General features: G+C 37.8%; 1 protein-coding gene across 16 annotated transcripts in view; it reads right to left on the reverse strand.

The window, feature by feature from the left end:
* Lingo2 (leucine rich repeat and Ig domain containing 2) overlaps positions 1 to 25,408 on the reverse strand; it is a 1,254,967-nt gene that overhangs the window by 555,231 nt on the left and 674,328 nt on the right. For all 16 annotated transcript variants that reach the window (XR_001784140.2, XM_017320198.2, XM_030253527.1 and 13 more), the window contains one exon: positions 7,849 to 7,928. The gene's annotated coding sequence lies outside the window, so the exon portion shown is untranslated. The remainder of the gene's footprint in view (positions 1 to 7,848; positions 7,929 to 25,408) is intronic.

Here is a 25,408-nt window from a genome sequence, read left to right on the forward strand (position 1 = left end):
AGAAGCTGGAGTAGCAATTCTAAAATCAAATAAAATCAACTTTCAACCAAAAGTTATCAAAAAGGATAAAGAAGGTCACTACATACTGGTCAAAGGAAAAATCTACCAAGATGAACTCTCAATTCTGAACATCCATGCTCCAAATGCAAGGGCAACCACATTCATAAACGAAACTTTACTAAAGCTCAAAGCACACATCTCACCCCACACAATAATAGTGGGAGACTTTCACACCCTATGCTCAGCAATGGACAGATCATGAAAACAGAAACTAAACAGAGACACAGTGAAACTCACAGAAGGTATGAACCAAATGGATCTAACAGATATTTATAGAACATTTCATCCTAAAGCAAAAGAATATACCACTACATGGTACCTTCTCCAAAATTGACCATCTAAATTGGCCACAAAACAGGCCTCAACAGATACAAGAAGATGGAAATAATCCCATGCACCCAGTCAGATCACCACAGACTAAGGCTGGTCCTAAATTTCCAACAAAAACAATGGAAAACACATATACACATAGAATCAGAATAACTCTCTACTCAATTATAGCTTGGTCAAGGAAGAAAGAAAGAAAGAAATTAAAGACATTTTAGGATTTAATGAAAATGAAGACACATCATACCAAAATCATGGGTCACAATGAAAGCAGTGATAAGAAGAAAACTCGTCACTCTGAGTGCTTTCAAAAAGAAACTGGATAGAGCTTACACTAGCCGCTTGACAGCACACCTGAAAGCACTAGAACAAAAAGAAGCAAGAGGAATAGAAATATTCAAACTCAGGGCTGAAATCAACAAATATAAACACAAAGAACTATATAAAGAATCAACCAAATCAGGAGATGGTTCTTTGAGAAAATCAACAAGATAGATAAACACTTAGCCAGACTAAGTAGAGGGCACAGGGACAATATCCTAATTAACAAAATCAGAAATGAAAAGTGAGACATAGCAACAGAACCTGAGGAAATCCAAAAAATCATCAGATCCTACTACAAAAGGCTATACTCAACAAAACTGGAAAACCTGGATGAAATGGACAAATTTTTAGACAGATACCAGGCACCAAAGTTAAATCAGGATTAGATTAATGATCTAAACAGTCACATATCCCCTAACAGAATAGAAGCAGTCATTAGTCTCCCAAACAAACAAACAAACAAACAAACAAAAAAAGCCTAGCACCAGATGGGTTCAGTGCAGAGTTCTATCAGACTTTCAAAGAAGACCTAATGCCAATTCTCCTATAACTATTCCAAAAAACAGAAACAGAAGGTACTCTACCCAATTCATTCTATGAAGCAACAATTACTCTGATACCTAAACCATACAAAGATCCAACAAAGAAGGAAAACTTCAGACCAATCTCCCTTATGAACACTGATGCAACAATACTCAATAAAATCCTTGCAAACCAAATTCAAGATCACATCAAAATGATCATTCATCATGATCAAGTAGGTTTCATTCCAGGGATGCAGGGATGGTTCAATATATGGAAATCCATCAACATAATCCATTACATAAACAAACTCAAAGAAAAAAACCTACAAGATTATTTCATTAGATGCTGAAAAAACATTTGACACAATTCAGTGTTCCTTCATGTTAAAAGTCTTGGAAAGATCAGAAATTCAAAGCCCATACCTAAATATAGTAAAAGCAATATACAGCAAACCTGTAGCCATCATCAAACTACATGGAGAGAAATTGAAACAATTCCACCAAAATCAGGGACTAGGCAAGGCTGCCCATTCTCTCCCTATCTATTCAACATAGTACTCAAAGTTCTGGCTAGGACAATTAGACAAGAAAAGGAGGTCAAAGGGATACAAATTGGAAAGGAAAAATTAAAAATATCACTATTTGCAGATGATATGATAGAATACTGAAGTGACCTCAAAAAGTCCATCAGAGAACTCCTAAACCTGATAAACAACTTCAGCAAACTGGCTGGATATAAAATTTACTCAAACAAATCAGTGGCTTTCCTCTACTCAAAGGATAAACAGGCTAAGAAAGAAATTAGGAAAATGACACCCTTCACAATAGCCACAAATGATATTACATACCTTGGTGTGACTCTAACCAAGCAAGTGAAAGAGTTATTAGGACAAGAACTTCAAGTCTCTGAAGAAAGAAATCGAAGGTCTCAGAAGAAGGAAAGATCTCCCATGCTCATGGATTGACATAATTATATAGTAAAAATGGCCATATTGCCAAAATTGGACATATACTCAAAGAAAGCCTCAACATGTAAAAGAAAATAGAAATAACCCCTTGTATCTCATCAGACCATCATGGGTTAAAGCAGGACTTCAACAACAACAGAAAGATTACAAACTCATGGAAACTGAATAACTCTATACTCAATGAAAACTAGGTCAGGGAAGAAACAATGAATTCAATGAAAATGAAGGTACAAGACACTCAAACTTATGGGACACAATAAAATTTCATAGTACAAAGTGCTTTAATAAAAAAGAGGAGAAATCTCAAACTTTCAATGCACATATAGAAGCTCTAGAACAAAATGAAGCAAAGAGACCCAAGAGGAGTAGACAGCACAGAGGAAATACTCAAACTCAGAACTGAAATCAATCAATTAGGAACAAAGAGAACAATACAAAGAATCAATTAATCCAAGAGTTGATTCTTTGAGACAATCAACAAGATAGATAAGCCCTTAGCCAAACCAAGTTAAAGGCAATGAGAAAGTACCCAAATTAACAAAATCAGCAATGAAAAAGAGAATATAACAATAGACACTGAGGAAGTCTTTTTTTTTCCATTTTTAATTAGGTATTTAGCTCATTTACATTTCCAATGCTATACCAAAAGTCCCCCATACTCACCCACCCCCACTCCCCTACCCACACACTCCCCCTTTTTGGCCCTGGCGTTCCCCTGTACTGGGGCATATAAAGTTTGCGTGTCCAATGGGCCTCTCTTTATTGAAAGGACCCAGATGTAGCTGTCTCTTGTGAGACTATGCTGGGGCCTAGCAAACACAGAAGTGGATGCTCACAGTCAGCTAATGGATGGATCACAGGGCTCCCAATGGAGGAGCTAGAGAAAGTAGCCAAGGAGCTAAAGGGATCTGCAACCCTATAGGTGGAACAACATTATGAACTAACCAGTACCGCGGAGCTCTTGACTCTAGCTGCATATGTATCAAAAGATGGCCTAGTCGGCCATCACTGAGGAAGTCTTAAAAAAAAAAAAAAAAAAAAAAAAAAAAAAAAAAACTTTAGAAAACTTTAGGTCTTTCTTCAAAAGCCTGTATTGACAAAATTGGGAAAATCTAAATGAAATGGATGATTTCTTTATAGATTTCACGTACCAAAGTTAAACTGAGATCATCTGAACAATTTTAATAGTCCTATAAACTCCAAGGAAATAGATCTAGTGACTAAAATCTCCCAACAAAACAAAAGCTTAGGGCCAGATGATTTTAGCATAGAATTCTACCAGACTTTCAAAGAAGAGCTAATATGAATTCCTCAAATTATTGCACAAATTAGAAACAGAAGGAACATTACCTCATTCATTTTATAAGATCACGGTCACCTAACCTCTAAACTACACAAAGACTCAACAAGGAAAGACCAGATTCTGTCTTAAACATTGCTGCAAAAATATTCGGTATGATACTCACAAACCTAATTCAAGAACATAGCAAAACATTATCCACAATGGTCAAGCAGGGATTGAATGCTGTCCTCTAAATCCTAGACAGAGATCATTACAAGAAAGCTACAATCAATCTAAATGTAGAGAACAAGTGGCAATGAGGTTCCTGCATCCAATGAATACTGTTTCAACATAACCCCTACAGCCAAGTCTCGGGGACTATTATAGATGAGATGGAGAGACTGTAAGAGTACAGGACCAGGATACTTGCTGCAAGATAGTCTATTCTTTCAACATAGAGGAGAGATTATGGTGTCTAGGAGGAGTTGTGGGGAAAAGTGAATGTTTAAGATAATCAAAATATAAGAAAGATTCTAAGAGTTAATAAAATGTTTATTATTGAACAATAAAAATATAATTTCAAGCCACAAAACAAGTTTTATAACCAACTATGATTTTGACATAAAATCCCAGAAGATACACATAAGTATTTCAGATCTATAAACTTTTGATGAAATACATTGAAAATTAAAGCTACACATAGGAATCTAGGATATATAGTATTGAGAAAAATCCACACACAATCTAAAACAATTATTATTATATTTATATAAATGTAAATGAGACTAAACAATTATAACTTAATCTCAGAAAATGGGTTATTTTAAGAAGGAGTTAGATTCATAATGGAAAGCATCAAACGTCATTTCAATGCTTTTGGTCAAGATATGTTTCCTACTCTGAGTGGTACTGAAGTTTTATAGACATAATGAGAAATCCATTGAACTATACACTCACAATTTATGCACTGTTCTTACATCTATCTCCATGTAATGTATTTGAAAATTATGATATACAATTATTTTATATGCCATTAAAAATAGAAACATCAAGCCGGGCATGGTGGTGCACGCCTTTAATCCCAGCACGCGGGAGGCAAAGGCAGGCAGATTTCTGAGTTCAAGGCCAACCTGGTCCACAGAGTGAGTTCCAGGATAGCCAGGGCTACACAGAGAAACCCTGTCTCAAAAAAACAAAAAAACAAAACAAACCAAAAAAAAAAAAAAAAAGAAACATCAAGAAAAATCACTTATTCCACTTCATATACTGGCATTTTATTATGAGTTCACATATTGACAATTGTCTTATGTTGACAGATTTCAAGAATAACACAAATAATTAATATTGGTTAAGAGAAGTAAGAAATTCTGAAGCCGAGAAGACAGCTCACTCAGTAAAATGAACTCCCAAGGACTTGAGTTTGATTCCTAGAATCCACATGACAAAGTTAAGTAGGTTAGGGATCAGAGTATGTTCCTACTTTCTCTCTCAGTGCTGGGATCCAATCTGAGGCAGCCCTGTGCAGGTTGCCACAGTCACTGTGAGATCTTATGTATGCCAGTACAGTTAGTGTTTATAATTCAATGCTTTCTTGGTGCCTGGCCCTCTATACCTTATTAGGCTTACAATCTTTCTGTCTCCTCTTTCACAGGATTCCCTGAGCTCTGGAGGAAGGAATTTAATAAAGATACCCCAATTAGAAATATGTATTTTCAAAGTGTCTGTCTGTCTCTCTGTCTCTTTCTGTCTGTCTCTGTCTCTCTGTCTCTGTCTCTCTGTTTCTGTCTCTGTCTGTGTGTGTGTGTGTGTGTGTGTGTGTGTGTGTGTGTGTGTGTGTGATGTATGGCTGTAAGTCTCTGTATTTATTCCTATCTGCTTTAAGAAGTAACCATGTGAATGGTGACTGGGTAAGTGTTATAAATTTTCATCTTTATCTTAAGCCTTTTGCAGCCATGCATGTATGTGGTGTGGATATGTGTGTGCTTGTAGCTGAGGCAGTCTATATATGTCATTTTAAGTATATCAAAGGGTCAGGAATTATAAACAAAGTCACAAAACAAACAAAACAAAAAAGTAACTTCCCAAAATCTTAAACAATGACAGAAACCATTAAATCAACATCTTTTAGAGGAAAAGCCAAATTTTCCAATATTTACTTATAACCAAAGCTATTTATGAACATATGTTCAATAATACTTTGACACAGTACTACAAGAGTTATTAATAAAATAGTACATGCAAATACTTGGATCCATTTCAGCAGAACTGAGAAAGACACAAAACTCATCTAGCAAAGCCAATTCTTATTTCTGCTTCAACGTGGGTTTCACTGTGTACACAAACAGGCTTAATTTTCCTTGTTAGCTTTTTAAATGAACAAGTGACATTTATTTTCAGACCTCTTCAGTGTAGTGGGGAAATATGGTTCCTTTTTTCATTTCAGAGCAGTCCAGGGACTACTTGTACCTCTTAAAGTGATACCCAAGTCTGCAATGTTTGAGAACTGACAAGGTCCAGTCTTCTAAATACAACCTAAATTTTATTTAGACGTAAAAATATGAAAGGGTAAAAAAAGAAATCAAAACTCCTTGAGCCATCCAACAATATATCTCAAAATTTAGAAGGCTTGATGCTGTATATAGAAATTTAGAAATAATTCCTATGAAGTCTAACAGCCTTTTGGCTTCCTGTCAAAAGGTTGAAGCTTCTCTTTCCAGGACTCTGTTCCTGTCACTTTCTTTACACCAGCTTCATTTCAAAAGCTTGGAATTCAATCTTATTTCTTCATCCACAGATCAAAAACCAGAGTTCTTGCTGTGTGCTGAGGTTTGTCTAGTGTAACAGGAGCAGACATGAGCTGGAAGCTCAAAGGTATAGCTCAGAGTCAGACTTGACCAGTGTTCCTCTCAGGGCTGACTGCTTTACTCTATGATACACAGGGTGTTCTCTGTTTGCAGGTTCCTGTCTACACTGTGAGGAACGTTAATTTTGAGAGAGTTAAAGTATTTATTAAATGTAATGCATTTAATTATGTATTCGTTGAATAGCTACAATGATAATTAAAAGTAGATGTTGTACTTCCTGTTTTCAAATCATCTCACATCTCCTGCAAATACTTTTTAGTCGTCTTATAAAAACATCCAGTCTGCAGTAGATTACACACACTAACCGACCCTGGACTACAGAAAGCCTGAAAAGCTCAGAGCAATAAGATATCCAGAGAGCTAGCTAACCTCTCAGTATAAAAGCCTCTCTAAAAAAAAAAATAAAAAAATAAAATAAATAAAATTTAAAAAGCCTCTCTATCTCTAAAAACTGAAAGGATGAATTCTACCCTGTTTTCTTATCAGTGTGCGAGTGGTAGATGAATTTACATATTTATAAGCCATTTGTAAGTTATAGGACTGCATGTAAATACACGAGCATCATATTCTAAACAATTATCCTTTGGAAAGTAGTTTGGCATCTCAGCTAAAAGCTTAATGTATCTTAACTACACCAAAGTGTTGGTTTTATAAATCAGTGGAAGAGTAGAAACTGCTACCAACAAAAAATGAATCAGAATGCTTCCCTCGAATACTGGGGTTCTAGACAATCCATTGACAGGTTGACAGTCTCTTAGTTTGCTATTCCAAGCATCATTACACCAGTTTATAGTGAGGGTTAAACAAGGCAGTACAGGAAAGTATCTTGGATGTATGATGTGAAATGTGGAAAATATTAAGTATGAGCTAACCTACTGTCTTTAAGTTCTTGTCATATGCAGAGTAAACTACAACAATATTGGTATGTACATTCTTTTCACTGATGCTTAAGAAATATAACCAGGTAAGCATAAACTCTGCTATAAAACGAGGAAACAAAATGTCAATAAATGGAAATATTTTTATATAATCACTTTGCCACTTTAAATCCCTATCAATTTCTAACAGTTTTGTTTTGTTTTTACTTTTTCCCATATAAAAACTTGGCCTTTTTTTTTTTCCCCTTGGGAAAACAGAACTGTATTTATCATGGGACAGGAAACAAACTAGTATATGAGCCTGGTCATATGCAGAATGTATAAAGATTGAACTAGAATAATTAAAATGTGCAGTAGTTTAGAAAGAGGTGGGGGATGAGGAAGGAGGAACTCTGGTGGGAGGCGAATCAAAGGGAACACAATTTCAGTGAGATGGATGCCTTCCAAATCACAGGAAAGTTACAGACTGAATTTTAACAGCATTTGTCATTTCTAAAGTAAAATATATCATGAGACTGTTTGGATTAAAAACGGACGAACAAGCAAACAAACAAAAATACAGTCCCAACAGAAGTCACGACATTTAGAAAAGAAAGCACAGCAGCGCCTTTGTCCACTTACCAACGTGAACTGGGTTCCTCATGCTGGTGGCCACCTGCACTCTTGGTCTTAGAACCTCTTTTTATGATTCTTTCACTATGCTGCAGAAAAACGGGGAGGGGGAGAAAATATCATGATGCTTCAACAGTTGAAAATCACTTAATTTTTCTTTTTTATAAACGCTTAAAACAATAATAGTGAGTGATTCATTTCGTGGCTTTGATATTTACCATTTTGAAGGCAATATGTTGCCATATGTATCCAGAACATGGATTTATACTTATCTCTATGACCAAGGTATATGATAATACTTTTTAATTATTTAGAATAATAAGACATATGCAACTCAAATGCAAGACCAATGTGAGATACCATGCATATACATCTATTTTTTTTATTTAAATGCATGCTTTTGTAAATAGGGCCTTACTATTTAGCCCTGGCTCCGCTAGAAGATAGGAAGATCATGGTGGCCTAAAGCTCAGAACTCAGCCCAACTCTGCCTTCTTAGTGTTGAGATTAATGGCCCTGCGAAGGTTTCTCAGTGTGTCATAGCCAACATCACCAGTGTTTTCCATGCATACTATTGCACCATTTCCAAAACATGTGCTTTGAACTGAATTGAATCATGCATGCTATTCATAAGTATTTATATAATTAGACTTGGGGAAAATTTTAAAAGTTACACCATAAGCAGGATTTCATTTATCAATGAATTGCTACTGTCTACCTTAATAGGATATGTAATATAATTACATATAAGTTTAGTAAATATCTACAAACATTTTTGATTATCATCATTGTATGTTAAAATTGGCTTCACTTGAACTCAATATCTAATCAAGATTTTTTTTTTTTTGAGACAGGGTTTCTTTGTGAAGCCCTGGCTGTCTTGGAACTCACTCTGTATACCTGGCTGGCCTCGAACTCAGAAATCTACCTGCCTCTGCCTTCCGAGTGCTGGGATTAAAGGAGTGCGCCAACATGCCCAGCCTAATCAAGAAATTTTAACAGCACAGAAAAGATGAATTCTAACCAAAAGGCTAATGTGATCCATCCTGTTTTTGTTACTCCAGAGACCCACCATATCATTTCATTTCTTTTGCTGCAAATTTAAATGTTATCTGAAGCTTTTTCTTTGAAAGGATACAGCTAAGTGGACCATATGCACAGCATCTTAGCTTTGGTTGAGATTGGAAATCTATTGTTCTGAATAGTTTATTCTTTCTAAGACCAGATGTGAAAAACATTCAGAGAATTCATGGTGGATATGGAAGTATAAAAAGTTGAGAAATCTTTAGAACAAATGTAAAAATATAATATACATATAGGTGTGTGTGTGTGTTCCAAATATAAATGGGGAACCTTTACTATGAGCAAACATCTATGAACCTTCATGACCCTGGAATAATATCTTACAGAAGTAACTGACATGTTTCTGATTTCCTAGAGTTCAGCTTCTTTTCTACTTAGCTTTTTTTTTTTCAACTGTTTCCTTGATTCCTATCCTTTTTAAAAAATATAACTTTATTTATTTAAGTATCAACCTTTCCTTTCAGGCTTTCAATGACATTCAGTAAAGTACAATTTCATAGACAGCTGCTAGACTTTCCTGAAGGAAGGGCATTGTTGGGTTTATTTCTGACACATTGAAGCTCCTGGCTCTGGACGTGCTGCAGTTTACTAAGAAATTCACCTTCATCAACAGCAGCACCACCTCTTTTTCATACATGTGTTCCTTCACCAATTGTATCAGATAAGATCCTTAACTCTGGTTAGCCTATTACAGAAACTGTTACAGGACTGTGGAGTGAAAGACCTAGGGAAGGAACTGAACTCTGTTTTCTAACAAATCCTAAGCTCAGTGTATTCAACTGTGTTCCATCCCCAATTTTGCTATCATTTTTATGTTTTTTTTTTTTTTTTGAGAATTGAGCTTTCTTTTCCTCATAGGTATCATCACCATTATTCTAGATCTCTAAGGCCAGGGAAAATCTTGCTGGTAGTCCTGTCTCTACATCAATGGACTGCCTAGTGATAAAGCGCATATTTGTGTACTGCAGGCACTTTGAAAATCGCTCGTATCAAACTAAATGAGGTCTAGTATAAATAAAAAGCCTGGGACATTGTGGATGGCACTTAGGAAGATATTGGTGTGACAGCTAGGAAGATGCATTGTGACCCCCTGCAATTGAGGCTTTGTATCGAGTGTGGAGTCTAATAAAATGAGCTGCATCATGGAACTAGTATGTTCAATGAAATCTGTATTAAGCCTAACTATGAGCTTTTCCTGCTGCGTTAGTAAAAGCAGGAACAAGATAAAAGATCAAACTGTAACTTGAGGCAGATTCATGACACAAAAAACCCCAATGTAATTTGTATTTTCTACCCTAATCAAAGTGAGAATTGAAAGAATATTTATATTATATATGTTGCTTTGTGGTTGACATTATTTCAAATACACCAAAGCATGGCTTTATTTTTATTCTAAAAAAAAATCTCTGGCATAAGTTTACTTTGATTCATTTTCTAGCACTTTCATAGCTGTAGCTCATTAAATTATGCTTGTATTGTGTAAGCTGCCCCGAATATACACTGTTAACCTGAAAAGGAATGTAGGATAAAGGGTTATTTTAAATACATCCTATTTTTTCACATAGTTCAAATGCAAACAAGCTTCCTAGTGAACTTTTCCACTGCTATAGAAAAGCTACAAAATCTGGTAAGGGAGATAGGGAGGAAATGAAGCCATCTCAAGGCAATAGGCTCAGATCTATCTATAGCCTGGGAATTTAAGCAGTTGTGTTGGCACAAGTAGTGTATTCTAGTAGCATAGTCTTTCCTAAAATAGTCTTCATCCAAATGTGCCAAGTAAGAATTGCTCATTGAAGTCTGATTGCTCTCTGTTGGAGAATTGTTTAGTGACAGAGATAATCATACAACCTTCAAGTCATAAATGATATAGATTATCTCTCTATCCCCTATTCACTATGAGGATTTTGTTAACAAGATGGTTTACTGAATAACAGCTCTGACTGTCAGACAAATTGTCACACCTTGGTCCAAGAATTGTTCTCTATAACTACTCAGTTTATACATGGCAGTTCTCCAAATCACTGAAGAAAGCTGCCATGTCTTCGCCAAGATATATAGCACCATTTAGCTTTAATTGCACCACCTCTTGAAGACAAAATGATAGCTACATTCCTTATATAATGAATTTGTAGAAGACTCACTATTCTGGTCACCTTCTTTTGGATAAACTTCAATTTATCCATATGCCGTTTGAAAATATGCACAGGATTACATTAAAAAAAAACACTCTAGCATAAACAGAACATCCTAAGACAAATGGAAAATTGTTCTGGTTTGTGAAGAATAATGAGGCCTTTAGTTAAAATGATTTCAACTTCTCAAAAGTAGGCAGTGAAAGAACTAAGTGAAAAAATGATTAGCATGTTAATGGATCATAAGTTGAAGTCTAAGACTGATGTTGGTGGTAGTGTAGGGGAGGGAGAGAGAAATTAGCAACAGCATGTTGATTATAACTCACAGATATTTCTATCACTTATTACTCTAGCTGTAACATTATAAAAGGACTAAGCCTCTGGGGGGATGGAAATTATATTTGATATAGAAAAGGCACATAGTAGTAGGTTTCCACAAGGCTTTTTATGTAAATGCTTTCCTTTAGTTAGCCTCTCCTTCCCTTCTCGTCTTCTACTCAATGCACCCACACTTCCCTGCCTGAACTTCTCCACCCCCATATTCATTTTTAAATTGTTTTCCTATTATTTAATCTTCTACTAGCCACTTCCCTTTAAGATATTTCTCTTGGTGGCCTTTTCTAATTTCCTACCTTTTAGAGTTGCTCAAATTTAAACATATAGAATGAAAACACTACGAGTAAACTTATCCATATCTAGCTTCTAATAAATGGAATTCAAACTATGATATTTATTTACTAGGCTGCTCAATTACTGGGAGATTACCAGTAATCTAAATGTCTTGTGTTAGTCTGGCTACTACCCCCAACTGTGCTCACCAAATACTTGGTGTTTGAAACATATTTGAGAGCTAGATGCTCTTCTAGAAGACAGCTGTTTTTTTTTTAAGTATAAAAAGATATTGCAACATTTGATATTATACAGATTTCCCCTGACATTTTGATAAAGATAATACAGTTCTTAAAAACATGGAGCTGCGTTATGAAACTTCAGTTTATCATGGACACCACTTTGTAGTCATATATTTAACTGGAGTTTGCCATTTTCTTTAGAAGTAGGCTTTCAAAATCACTTTTTGGGACTCTCTTGAGCTTCTTAGTCTTGAAATATTGGTAGTTGTTAATTATTCCTGTGTAGGGAAGATACTTGAAATGGCTTCAACCAAAAAGATCACCTCACTGTCATGGCTCTGGAATTCAAACCAACATATAAATAATAGACCTGTATAGCATGCTCAGAATCACAGTCCATCTGTTCTACAAGAAAAAAATCCCAGTGAAATGTCAATCGTGACAAACAAACAAAACAGAGTTCTTTAAAGAGAAAAGTATGTACTAATGGATTTTTTTAACATGGAAAAATCACCTTAAAAATAGCTTGTATACTCTACAACTGTAAATAAATACTAATTGTACTTCTCTAGGTAAAGATAAGCAAAAAACAAAGGCACTCTGATTATTGGAACTTAATTCAAAGTCTGTGGGTGATTGACATATTAAAAGATATTATGGAAAACAAAAATCTCTCCTATTTCTATCCATAGTCACTTGGTTTAGATTGTCATTCTTTTGTTATGAATAGCATCTGGTTATCACATGTTTCATTATTACAATGCTTTTTGCCCACATACACCTCTTTTCATATCACCATTACTGTTTCTTTCATCTCCTTCCCATATTGATCCCCTTCTTCTTTCTACCAAGGCCCTCTTCTCCTTTTACATCTTTCCTTCAAATTTACATTATTATTATTTTTAATGATATGTATGAGTGGGGACATATGCACTCATAAAGCCTAGTGGTCCATGGAGGGCAGGGATCAGATTCCCAGGAGCTGGAGTTAAAGGCATTTGTGAACTTCCTGATGTGGACACTTGGGAACTCTGTTCTGTTAGAAAAGCCCTTAAGCATTCCACCATCTACAGTGCCTTTCCCATACTTTTCTCATTTTTCTTTCCTTTTTTATTTTTGCTTTCTTCCTCTATTTCCTTCTTTCAAGTCTTCCACAGTGAGCTACATTATAGTTGCTTACAAGGTCCTTATTTTTAGGAATATTCATGTCTTTTTTTTTTTTTTTTTTTTTTTTTTTTAGATATTTTCTTCACTTACATTTCAAATGCTATCCCGAATGTCCTCTATACAGTTCCCCTGTCCTGCTCCCCTACCCACCCACTCCTGCTTCCTGGCCCTGGCATTCCCCTGTACTGAGGCATATGATCTTCGCAAGACCAAGGGCCTCTTCTTCCTTTGATGGCAGACTAGGCCATCCTCTGCTAGATACACAGTTCTGGGGTATACTGGTTAGTTCATATTGTTGATCCTCCTATAGGGTTGCAGACCCTTTTAGCTCCTTGGGTACTTTCTCTAGCTCCTGCATTAGGGGCCCTGTGTACCATCCAATAGATGACTGTGAGCATCCACTTTGGTATTTGCCAGGCACTGACATAGCCTCACAAGAGATAGCTATATCAGGGTCCTGTCAGCAAAACCTTTCTGGCATATGCAATGTCTTACCAGTGGCTACATCATCCCTCTCCCCAACAAAAAAGCTTCCCTTTCACCATGTGCCCATTAAGTGTCTATAAATACTTAGGGAACAAAGTAGGTCTAATGTTCGCTTCTTCCATCATATAGATCTATATATCCAGGGGTGGAGGCTCATAACATTCTCTCACCACCATGAAAGAATATTGACAGGTCTAATATTTGGTAGGTAGGGCTGTGGTATTGAGAGTGCAGAGGGATATTCCAAAGTTTTCTCTCACACTCAACAACAGGCTTTTGTGTGCTCTTCATACTGTCATCTATGTCATCCCTTGGACTTCAGAAGAGGTAAAATAGATATCTGATTTATTGTTGAACATTCAGCCATATCATCACTTAGTCTAGTTAAAATTCTCTGCACTTACCACTGTGTGCTACACAAAAGAGCTTCTCTGACCAATGTTGACTCTAAAACTAATCTACAAATAGAAACACCACTATTTAGGCAGCAGTTTGATGAACACACCCTGTACAGATAGCCAACTGTATCAGTAACTTCTCCACTAGGGACTATAATCTCCCTACCCATGCTCAAGGGGAGGCCCTGGGGTCCGACACTGTTATTGATGCTGAGCTTACAGACAGGAGCCTAGCATGGATGCCTTATGAGAGGCCCAATAAGCACCTGGGAGAGTCAGATGCAATTATAGAACTCAACCAATGGACAGAAGCCAAGGAACCCTGTGGTTGAATTGGGGAAAAGCTGAAGAGCCGAGGAGGAGAGTGACCTCATGGGAACACCAGCAGTCTCAAGTGACCTGGACCCCCGAGATCTCTCAGACACTGAGCCAGCTACCAGGTATGTGCTCTACCTCAGGGTTAGAGTACCACACAGATTCCCTTCTGAAAAGATCTGAACTCTGTTTCCAAAGACTTGGTGCCACTGCATCAGCATCCAGGTCTTTCCTAGTGGTTGGTAGTATAGGTTTCAGTGTTCACCCTGAGTAACATTGTGGTTAGCACTCTTCCCACTGCCGTTGGCATGGCACCTTCAATCACTAAGAGTTAAATCAGCAGGGAGAAAGTTTCTATCCCAGTATCAACTTGATTTCTCCGTGTCTGTAGAAAACATGTGGTGTTTCTAGCAGCAGGGTCTTACTATGTAGGTTTTTCTGGGCCTTCAACATATAAATGACTTGTTTTCTATATATTAAACAGTTATATGGGTATAAAAGCATAAAACATTTATAAATCTTGTATTCATAACCAAGCTCTAGAATTCAAAATGAATAATAGTCAGGAGTGAGATATACATGTTAAATAATTATATGTGTATAAAAGCATAAAAATTATAAAAATTTGATTACATAGCCAAAGCTCTAGAATTCAAAACCAACAATAGTCAGAAGTGAGACCTGAGGTTTTTCCAGTACCTAACATGCCACTCAGTGCCTAGGATGCCCCTCTGCACCTATGATGCCTCTCAATGCCAAGGGTACATGTTGCTTATTTAGAGCCAAGATTGTAGTAAAGTTTTGCACTATAACTATGGCCAGTGCCACCAGAAACATTTTGGGTGCTTCATCATGTTTGATTCTGAATTCACTTTTGCTTATCATGTGATTGAAATTTATAAGTTACTTTCCTTGATTGTATAACAAAATACCTACCTGACCTAACCAACTTAAAGAAAGACATATTTACTTTTGTCCACAGCATTTTAGTATATTCTATCATTGTAAGAATGACATGACACAATCCCCCTTTATTATACAGCCCAAGAGGGAGGGTGATGGGATGATAGCACCTACACTTAGGGGAAGACCACCAACTTAACTTAATTCAGAAGCCCACTTTCAGACACGCCCAGAGACTTGTCTCCAATTAATTCTAGATTCTGTCCAGTTGGCAATCAATATAAATCATTAGAGAAGCCTTTCATTAGTGCCTTGTTTTTTCAGACTCACAATCAACTATGTTACTGAATACCAGAACATGATGCACAGTTTAAGAAACCATATTACAAGACTGGAAAGATGATTCAGCCATTAAAGGCTATACTCACAAGCAAAGTGTTTAAGAAAATAGTTGTGACAGAAGTGGATGCTCACAGTCAGCTAATGGATGGATCACAGGGCTTCCAATGGAGGAGCTAGAGAAAGTACCCAAGGAGCTAAAGGGATCTGCAACGCTCTAGGTGGAACAACATTATGAACTAACCAGTACCCGGGAGCTCTTGACTCTAGCTGCATATGTATCAAAAGATGGCCTAGTCGGCCACCACTGGAAAGAGAGGCCCATTGGACATGCAAACTTTATATGCCCCAGTACAGGGGAACGCCAGGGCCAAAAAGGGGGAGTGGGTGGGTAGGGGAGTGGGGGTGGGAGGGTATGGGGGGCTTTTGGTATAGCATTGGAAATGTAAATGAGCTAAATACCTAATAAAAAATGAAAAAAAAAAGAAAATAGTTGTGTTACAAAGGACAAATAAAGGCAGACTTTTTGCATCTAATGATGATGTCAACCATCAGAACAATAGTGCAGTGAGTGATTAGAAACTTTTTTAGTAGATATAATACCAAATCCTATCCATTTTCACAAGAACGTTCTAGATATTTATCCAGTTATAATAAATATTTACCTAGCTATAATAAAAAAATAGTTTGTTATAGAATTGACTATAATTCAACTAAAAAAATATATATCCAAACCTGTTCCAATACTAGAATTGTGAATTCATATGGTGCTATGTTTTTTAAATATATATTAGTAGATGATTAAACTAATTATTAGGCATATTTGGCTGAAGCAGGAATCTTACAACAAAATAACTTTCTCAGAATATACTACAAACATAAGGAGAAGGGAGAATTAAGAAAGGAAGGAAGGAAGAACAAAGACAATAAAGAAAAGAAGTAAAGGCAAACAATAGAAAAGCTTTGATACAAAAAAAGTAGAGTTCACTGTTGCAACTTCTATCAAATATATTTTCTAAAATAGTAGAAATGATAAAGGAGATGGTTCTCAAATAAAAAGAAAAAAATCCAAAATCAGAACAATAAGATGACAGCAAATGTAAAGACTGCTTAGTACAGAGCAGAAAGAATAAGAAATTGAAATTGTGGTCATATTTCAGAAATCAAATTATACAGAGCTATAAGAAAGAAAAAAAAACATGCTGAATTCAAAGGAATGAAAATTGGATTAGCCTGAGATATTTTAGCAGTTGCAGGGGGAGACTGAAGATAAAAGTGTAATGTCTTCAAAAACTCTGAACCCAGAAAATAAATGTACAAAGGTATTTTATGGCTTTCTACCTGGGAACTGAACATTTTTTCTGAAAAGGATCTTGTTTAAAACAAAACAAACTATAGTCTAGCAAAATGCAAAGAAAATATAGATAAATGTAAAGAATCTATAAAACGTTGTTAGGCAAGTTTGTTATCACTATAGCCCATATGGAAATATATGTGATACATCATATACAAATTATTAGTGGTAAGAAACAATTTATCTTAACTTAGGATTAGCAGGGCATCTGGAAGGTGATGCATACTCTTTTATTCTGTCTGGATATAGGCACTGATTCTAAGTAATTTCAAATGTTGGCAAAATCACGGAATCAGCATGAGTGTATGCTATGTCCTCTATGTAGCATATATGTTATGATTGCGTAACTTAGTGTTCTCGTGGGACTCCTAATAATGTGAGTGTAGAAGGCAGGCTGCTTTTGAGTCTTTTTCCTTCTTTTGAGATCCTTTTCCTCCTACCAGGTTGCCTTGTACAGCCTTGACGTGAAGGTTTATGCCTACTCTTGTTGTAATTTGTTATGCTTTGTTTGGTTGATCCTTCTGGGAGGCCAGCAGTTTTCTGAATGGAAACGGAGGAGGAGAGGATCTGGGGAAGGGGGAAGTAGGGAGCAAGTGGGAGAAGTGGGGGACCAGAAATCAAGGTTGGGATGTATTGTATAGGAGAAGAATAAACAAATAAACAAACTGATCAAAAGTGTAAGTCACTAAGGTCTTGTGGCACAGGGCTAAAGTCCCATGGCTTAGGGAGCAGGGCTTTAAGAACCTGAGAACAGCCTGCTTTACATAGTGAGTCCCAGTGTGGCCAGGGTGACATAGTAAAACCCTGTCACTCAAAAAGGAACGAAGTGTAACTAAAGATTACTCCCACCAGAGTGTACCAGGGTAAAGTAATTGTGAATAGGCAAGGCACAGCACTTGAACAGAGCACAGAACATCCCACAAATTCCACCTAAGTATTAAAGAAGAGAGTCGGTGAAAGGAGGCATAACAAGTGGGTGTGGGTGTGTGAGGGAGAGATTACCTAAGCTTAAGTAGTGAATGGATTCATAAAAGAAAGGGTGACCACTGTGATGAGAACATGATTGGTTAAATTACACCTTTAAAAGAAAGAGACTCAATTTCAGGAGGGGGGCAGAGAGAGGCAGAAATAGATGGGGGGGGGGGTGGGTCCAGGTTTCGGTATGCTACTTCAGAAACTCACACTCATTCATACATCCATACAGATATATGTAGGTAATACTCTTTCTAGCTGAAAACTGCCACACTTATTTATGATTCCTAGATTTCTGTGACACCATCCTGTGCTGGTCTGTGTCCTTAGTGGTGGTATACCAGTTGCTATTATTTGAAAATTCATAATAACACCAATGCTTTATGATTCACACATTTTTATGTCTGAGTGAAATTTTATGAAAGAAAAGTACCTTGTCAATAAATATAAAAAGTTAATCAACTTTAAGAGTCAACGTGGTGGTATAAAATTAGTGTGTGACAATTTTCTGAATTAAGTGTTAACATTTAAAAAGAAAAGGGGAGGGTGAAAAAGAAGCATTGAAGATGGGACCAAATGGGGACAAAAGAAAGGGAAGGGAGGGGGAAGGAAGAGAAAGAAAAAATGGAAGGAAAGGAGAGAGAGGAAGAAAAGGGGAGAGGAAGGAAAGAGGGAGGGGAAGGAAATGGGAGAAAGAAAGGAAAGGGGGAGAGAGGAAGGAAAAAGAGAGAGGAAGGACAGAGCCGCTGAGGCAGCACCCTTGGCGGGCCGCAGACAGCCGGCCACCATCTGGACCAGAGGACAGGTGTCCGCCTGGCTTGGGAGGCGGCCTCAGCCTCAGCAGCAGCGGTCGCCATCTTGGTTCCAGGACTCCGCAGAACTTAGGAAATTAGTCTGAACAGGTGAGAGGGTGCGCCAGAGAACCGGACAGCTTCTGGGACAGGCGGAAGCACAGAGCCGCTGAGGCAGCACCCTTTGCAGGCTACAGACAGCTGGCCAGTCTGGACCAGAGGACAGGTGTCCGCCTGGCTCAGGAGGCGGCCTCAGCCTCAGGAGCAGCGGTTGCCATCTTGGTTCCGGGACTCCCTGGAACTTAGGAATTTAGTCTGCACAGGTGAGAGTCTGCACCACACAAGCTGACAGCTTCTGGGAACTGCCAAAGCAACACAGCTTCTGAGAAAGGCCCTGTTTTGGGCCTTCTTCTTCGACCAGGAGGAGATCCAAAAACAAGAAATCTGTGCACCTTCCCTGTAAGAGAGCTTGCCAGCAGAGAGTGCTCTGAGCACTGAAACTCAGAGGAGAGAATCTGTCTCCCAGGTCTGCTGATAGACGGTAACAGAATCACCAGAAGAACAATCTCTAAACAGAGTCAACTATAACTACTAACTCCAGAGATTATCAGATGGCGAAAGGTAAACGTAGGAATCCTACTAACAGGAACCAAGACCACTCACCATCATCAGAACCCAGAACTCCCACTTCGTCCAGTCCAGGACACCCCAACACACCCGAAAACCTAGACCCAGACTTGAAAGCATATCTCATGATGATGGTAGAGGACATCAAGAAGGATTTAATAAATCACTTAAAGAAATACAGGAGAACACTGCTAAAGAGTTACAAGTCCTTAAAGAAAAACAGGAAAACACAATCAAACAGGTAGAAGTCCTTACAGAAAAAGAGGAAAAAACATACAAACAGGTGATGGAAATGAACAAAACCATACTAGACCTAAAAAGGGAAGTAGACACAATAAAGAAAACTCAAAGTGAGGCAACACTGGAGATAGAAACCCTAGGAAAGAAATCTGGAACCATAGATGGAAGCATCAGCAACAGAATACAAGAGATGGAAGAGAGAATATCAGGTGCAGAAGATTCCATAGAGAACATCGACACAACAATCAAAGAAAATGGAAAATGCAAAAAGATCCTAACTCAAAATATCCAGGAAATCCAGGACACAATGAGAAGACCAAACCTACGGATAATAGGAGTGGATGAGAATGAAGATTTTCAACTCAAAGGACCAGCAAACATCTTCAACAAAATTATTGAAGAAAACTTCCCAAATCTAAAGAAAGAGATGCCTATGAACATACAAGAAGCCTACAGAACTCCAAATAGACTGGACCAGAAAATAAATTCCTCCAGACACATAATAATCAGAACAACAAATGCACTAAATAAAGATAGAATACTAAAAGCAGTAAGGGAAAAAGGTCAAGTAACATATAAAGGCAAGCCTATCAGAATTACACCAGATTTTTCACCAGAGACTATGAAAGCCAGAAGAGCCTGGACAGATGTTATACAGACACTAAGAGAACACAAATTCCAGCCCAGGCTACTATACCCAGCCAAACTCTCAATTACCATAAATGGAGAAACCAAAGTATTCCATGACAAAACCAAATTCACACATTATCTCTCCACGAATCCAGCCCTTCAAAGGATAATAACAGAAAAAAACCAATACAAGAATGGGAACAACGCCCTAGAAAAAACAAGAAGGTAATTCCTCAACAAACCTAAAAGAAGACAGCCACAAGAACAGAATGCCAACTTTAACAACAAAAATAACAGGAAGCAACAATTACTTTTCCTTAATATCTCTTAACATCAATGGTCTCAACTCCCCAATAAAAAGACATAGACTAACAAACTGGCTACACAAACAAGACCCAACATTTTGCTGCTTACAGGAGACACATCTCAGAGAAAAAGATAGACACTACCTCAGAATAAAAGGCTGGAAAACAATTTTCCAAGCAAATGGTATGAAGAAACAAGCTGGAGTAGCCATCCTAATATCTGATAAGATTGACTTCCAACCCAAAGTCATCAAAAAAGACAAGGAGGGGCACTTCATTCTCATCAAAGGTAAAATCCTCCAAGAGGAACTCTCAATTCTGAATATCTATGCTCCAAATACAAGGGCAGCCACATTCATTAAAGAAACTTTAGTAAAGCTCAAAGTACACATTGCACCTCACACAATAATAGTGGGAGACTTCAACACACCACTTTCACCAATGGACAGATCATGAAAACAGAAACTAAACAGGGACACACTGAAACTAACAGAAGTGATGAAACAAATTGATCTGACAGATATCTACAGAACATTTTATCCTAAAACAAAAGGATATACCTTCTTCTCAGCACCTTATGGTACCTTCTCCAAAATTGACCACCTAATAGGTCACAAAACAGGCCTCAACAGATTCAAAAATATTGAAATTGTCCCATGTATCCTATCAGATCACCATGCACTAAGGCTGATCTTCAATAACAAAAAAAAAATAACAGAAAGCCAACACTCACGTGGAAACTGAACAACACTCTTCTCAATGATACCTTGGTCAAGGAAGGAATAAAGAAAGAAGTTAAAGACTTTTTAGAGTTTAATGAAAATGAAGCCACAATGTACCCAAACCTTTGGGACACAATGAAAGCATTTCTAAGAGGGAAACTCATAGCTCTGAGTGCCTCCAAGAAGAAACGGGAGAGAGCACATACTAGCAGCTTGACAACACATCTAAAAGCTCTAGAAAAAAAAGGAAGCAAATTCACCCAAGAGGAGTAGACGGCAGGAAATAATCAAACTCAGGGGTGAAATCAACCAAGTGGAAACAAGAAGAACTATTCAAAGAATTAACCAAACGAGGAGTTGGTTCTTTGAGAAAATCAACAAGATAGATAAACCCTTAGCTAGACTCACTAGAGGGCACAGAGACAAAATCCTAATTAACAAAATCAGAACTGAAAAGGGAGACATAACAACAGATCCTGAAGAAATCCAAAACACCATCAGATCCTTCTACAAAAGGCTATACTCAACAAAACTGGAAAACCTGGACGAAATGGACAAATTTCTGGACAGATACCAGGTACCAAAGTTGAATCAGGATCAAGTTGACCTTCTAAACAGTCCCATATCCCATAAAGAAATAGAAGCAGTTATAAATAGTCTCCCAGCCAAAAAAAGCCCAGAACCAGACAGGTTTAGTGCAGAGTTCTATCAGACCTTCAAAGAAGATCTATTTCCAGTTCTGCACAAACTTTTTCACAAGATAGAAGTAGAAGGTACTCTACCCAACTTATTTTATGAAGCCACTATTACTCTGATACCTAAACCACAGAAAGATCCAACAAAGACAGAGAACTTCAGACCAATTTCTCTTATGAATATTGATGCAAAAATCCTCAATAAAATTCTCCCTAACCGAATCCAAGAACACATTAAAGCAATCATCCATCCTGACCAAGTAGGTTTTATTCCAGGGATACAGGGATGGTTTAATATACGAAAATCCATCAATGTAATCCATTATATAAACAAACTCAAAGACAAAAACCACATGATCATCTCGTTAGATGCAGAAAAAGCATTTGACAAGATCCAACACCCATTCATGATAAAAGTTCTGGAAAGATCAGGAATTCAAGGCCCATACCTAAACATGATAAAAGCAATCTACAGCAAACCAGTAGCCAACATCAAAGTAAATGGAGAGAAGCTGGAAGCAATCCCACTAAAATCAGGGACTAGACAAGGCTGCCCACTTTCTCCCTACCTTTTCAACATAGTACTTGAAGTATTAGCCAGAGCAATTCGAAAACAAAAGGAGATCAAGGGGATACAAATTGGAAAAGAGGAAGTCAAATATCACTTTTTGCAGATGATATGATAGTATATATAAGTGACCCTAAAAATTCCACCAGAGAACTCCTAAACCTGATAAACAGCTTCGGTGAAGTAGCTGGATATAAAATTAACTCCAACAAGTCAATGGCCTTTCTCTACATAAAGAATAAACAGGCTGAGAAAGAAATTAGGGAAACAACACCCTTCTCAATAGTCACAAATAATATAAAATATCTTGGCGTGACTCTAACTAAGGAAGTGAAAGATCTGTATGATAAAAACTTCAAATCTCTGAAGAAAGAAATTAAAGAAGATCTCAGAAGATGGAAAGATCTCCCATGCTCATGGATTGGCAGGATCAACATTGTAAAAATGGCTATCTTGCCAAAAGCAATCTACAGATTCAATGCAATCCCCATCAAAATTCCAACTCAATTCTTCAACGAATTAGAAGGAGCAATTTGCAAATTAATCTGGAATAACAAAAAACCTAGGATAGCAAAAACTCTTCTCAAGGATAAAAGAACCTCTGGTGGAATCACCATGCCTGACCTAAAGCTTTACTACAGAGCAATTGTGATAAAAACTGCATGGTACTGGTATAGAGATAGACAAGTAGACCAATGGAATAGAATTGAAGACCCAGAAATGAACCCACACACCTATGGTCACTTGATCTTCGACAAGGGAGCTAAAACCATCCAGTGGAAGAAAGACAGCATTTTCAACAATTGGTGCTGGCACAACTGGTTGTTATCATGTAGAAGAATGCGAATTGATCCATACTTATCTCCTTGTACTAAGGTCAAATCTAAATGGATCAAGGAACTTCACATAAAACCAGAGACACTGAAACTTATAGAGGAGAAAGTGGGGAAAAGCCTTGAAGATATGGGCACAGGGGAAAAATTCCTGAACAGAACAGCAATGGCTTGTGCTGTAAGATCGAGAATTGACAAATGGGACCTAATGAAACTCCAAAGTTTCTGCAAGGCAAAAGACACCGTCAATAAGACAAAAAGACCACCAACAGATTGGGAAAGGATCTTTACCTATCCTAAATCAGATAGGGGACTAATATCCAACATATATAAAGAACTCAAGAAGGTGGACTTCAGAAAATCAAATAACCCCATTAAAAAATGGGGCTCAGAACTGAACAAAGAATTCTCACCTGAGGAATACCGAATGGCAGAGAAGCACCTGAAAAACTGTTCAACATCCTTAATCATCAGGGAAATGCAAATCAAAACAACGCTGAGATTCCACCTCACACCAGTCAGAATGGCTAAGATCAAAATTCAGGTGACAGCAGATGCTGGTGTGGATGTGGAGAAAGAGGAACACTCCTCCATTGTTGGTGGGATTGCAGGCTTATACAACCACTCTGGAAATCAGTCTGGTGGTTCCTCAGAAAATTGGACATAGTACTACCGGAGGATCCAGCAATACCTCTCCTGGGCATATATCCAGAAGATGCCCCAACTGGTAAGAAGGACACATGCTCCACTATGTTCATAGCAGCCTTATTTATAATAGCCAGAAGCTGGAAAGAACCCAGATGCCCCTCAACAGAGGAATGGATACAGAAAATGTGGTACATCTATACAATGGAGTACTACTCAGCTATTAAAAAGAATGAATTTATGAAATTCCTAGCCAAATGGATGGACCTGGAGGGCATCATCCTGAGTGAGGTAACACATTCACAAAGGAACTCACACAATATGTACTCACTGATAAGTGGATATTAGCCCCAAACCTAGGATACCCAAGATATAAGATACAATTTCCTAAACACATGAAACTCAAGAAAAATGAAGACTGAAGTGTGGACACTACGCCCCTCCTTAGAACTGGGAACAAAACAGCCTTGGAAGGAGTTACAGAGACAAAGTTTGGAGCTGAGATGAAAGGATGGACCATGTAGAGACTGCCATATCCAGGGATCCACCCTATAATCAGCATCCAAACGCTGACACCATTGCATACACTAGAAAGATTTTATCGAAAGGACCCAGATGTAGCTGTCTCTTGTGAAACTATGCCGGGGCCTAGCAAACACAGAAGTGGATGCTCACAGTCAGCTAATGGATGGATCACAGGGCTCCCAATGGAGGAGCTAGAGAAAGTACCCAAGGAGCTAAAGGGATCTGCAACCCTATAGGTGGATCAACATCATGAACTAACCAGTACCCCGGAGCTCTTTACTCTAGCTGCATATGTATCAAAAGATGGCCTAGTCGGCCATCACTGGAAAGAGAGGCCCATTGGACACGCAAACTTTATATGCCCCAGTACAGGGGAACGCCAGGGCCAAAAAGGGGGAGTGGGCGGGTAGGGGAGTGGGGGTGGGTGGGTATGGGGGACTTTTGGTATAGCATTGGAAATGTAAATGAGCTAAATACCTAATAAAAAATGGAAAAAAAAAGAGAGAGGAAGGAAAGGGAAGAGAGAAAGGGAGGGAACAAGAAATTAGGTGGAAGAGAAAACAACATAATAGGAAAAAATGAGTTGATACTAATTCCAAGTTTTAGTTCCCATGTTTCAAAATGAGAGAAATAGAGAAGAGAGGAGAGAAGAGGGGTGTTCGGGGGGGGGGGAGAGAATGAGAATAGATAAGAGGAAAGAAATGGAAGTGGAGGGAAAGGAAGAGGAAAGAGAATGGAGATGAGTTGTTAGAGGGGAGAAAGAACTTCTCCTAAGGCATCTCCTCTCTCCCAAGGACATTTCAGGTCTTCATGATGACAGTATGATCTCTACAGGCAGATCCTTCCCGTTCCTGCCATTCCATGCTCCAAGGCAGTGCTACTCACTGTCCCTTACACAGCAGATTATCTGCATCTCTTCTCTCTTCCAAGTACAGACAGTAATTTTTGTCATATCAAGTCAGTACTATACATGATTCTTTCCAATATA

Source organism: Mus musculus, chromosome 4, assembly GCF_000001635.26.
Source record: "Mus musculus strain C57BL/6J chromosome 4, GRCm38.p6 C57BL/6J".
NCBI classification, from domain to species: Eukaryota; Metazoa; Chordata; class Mammalia; order Rodentia; family Muridae; genus Mus; species Mus musculus.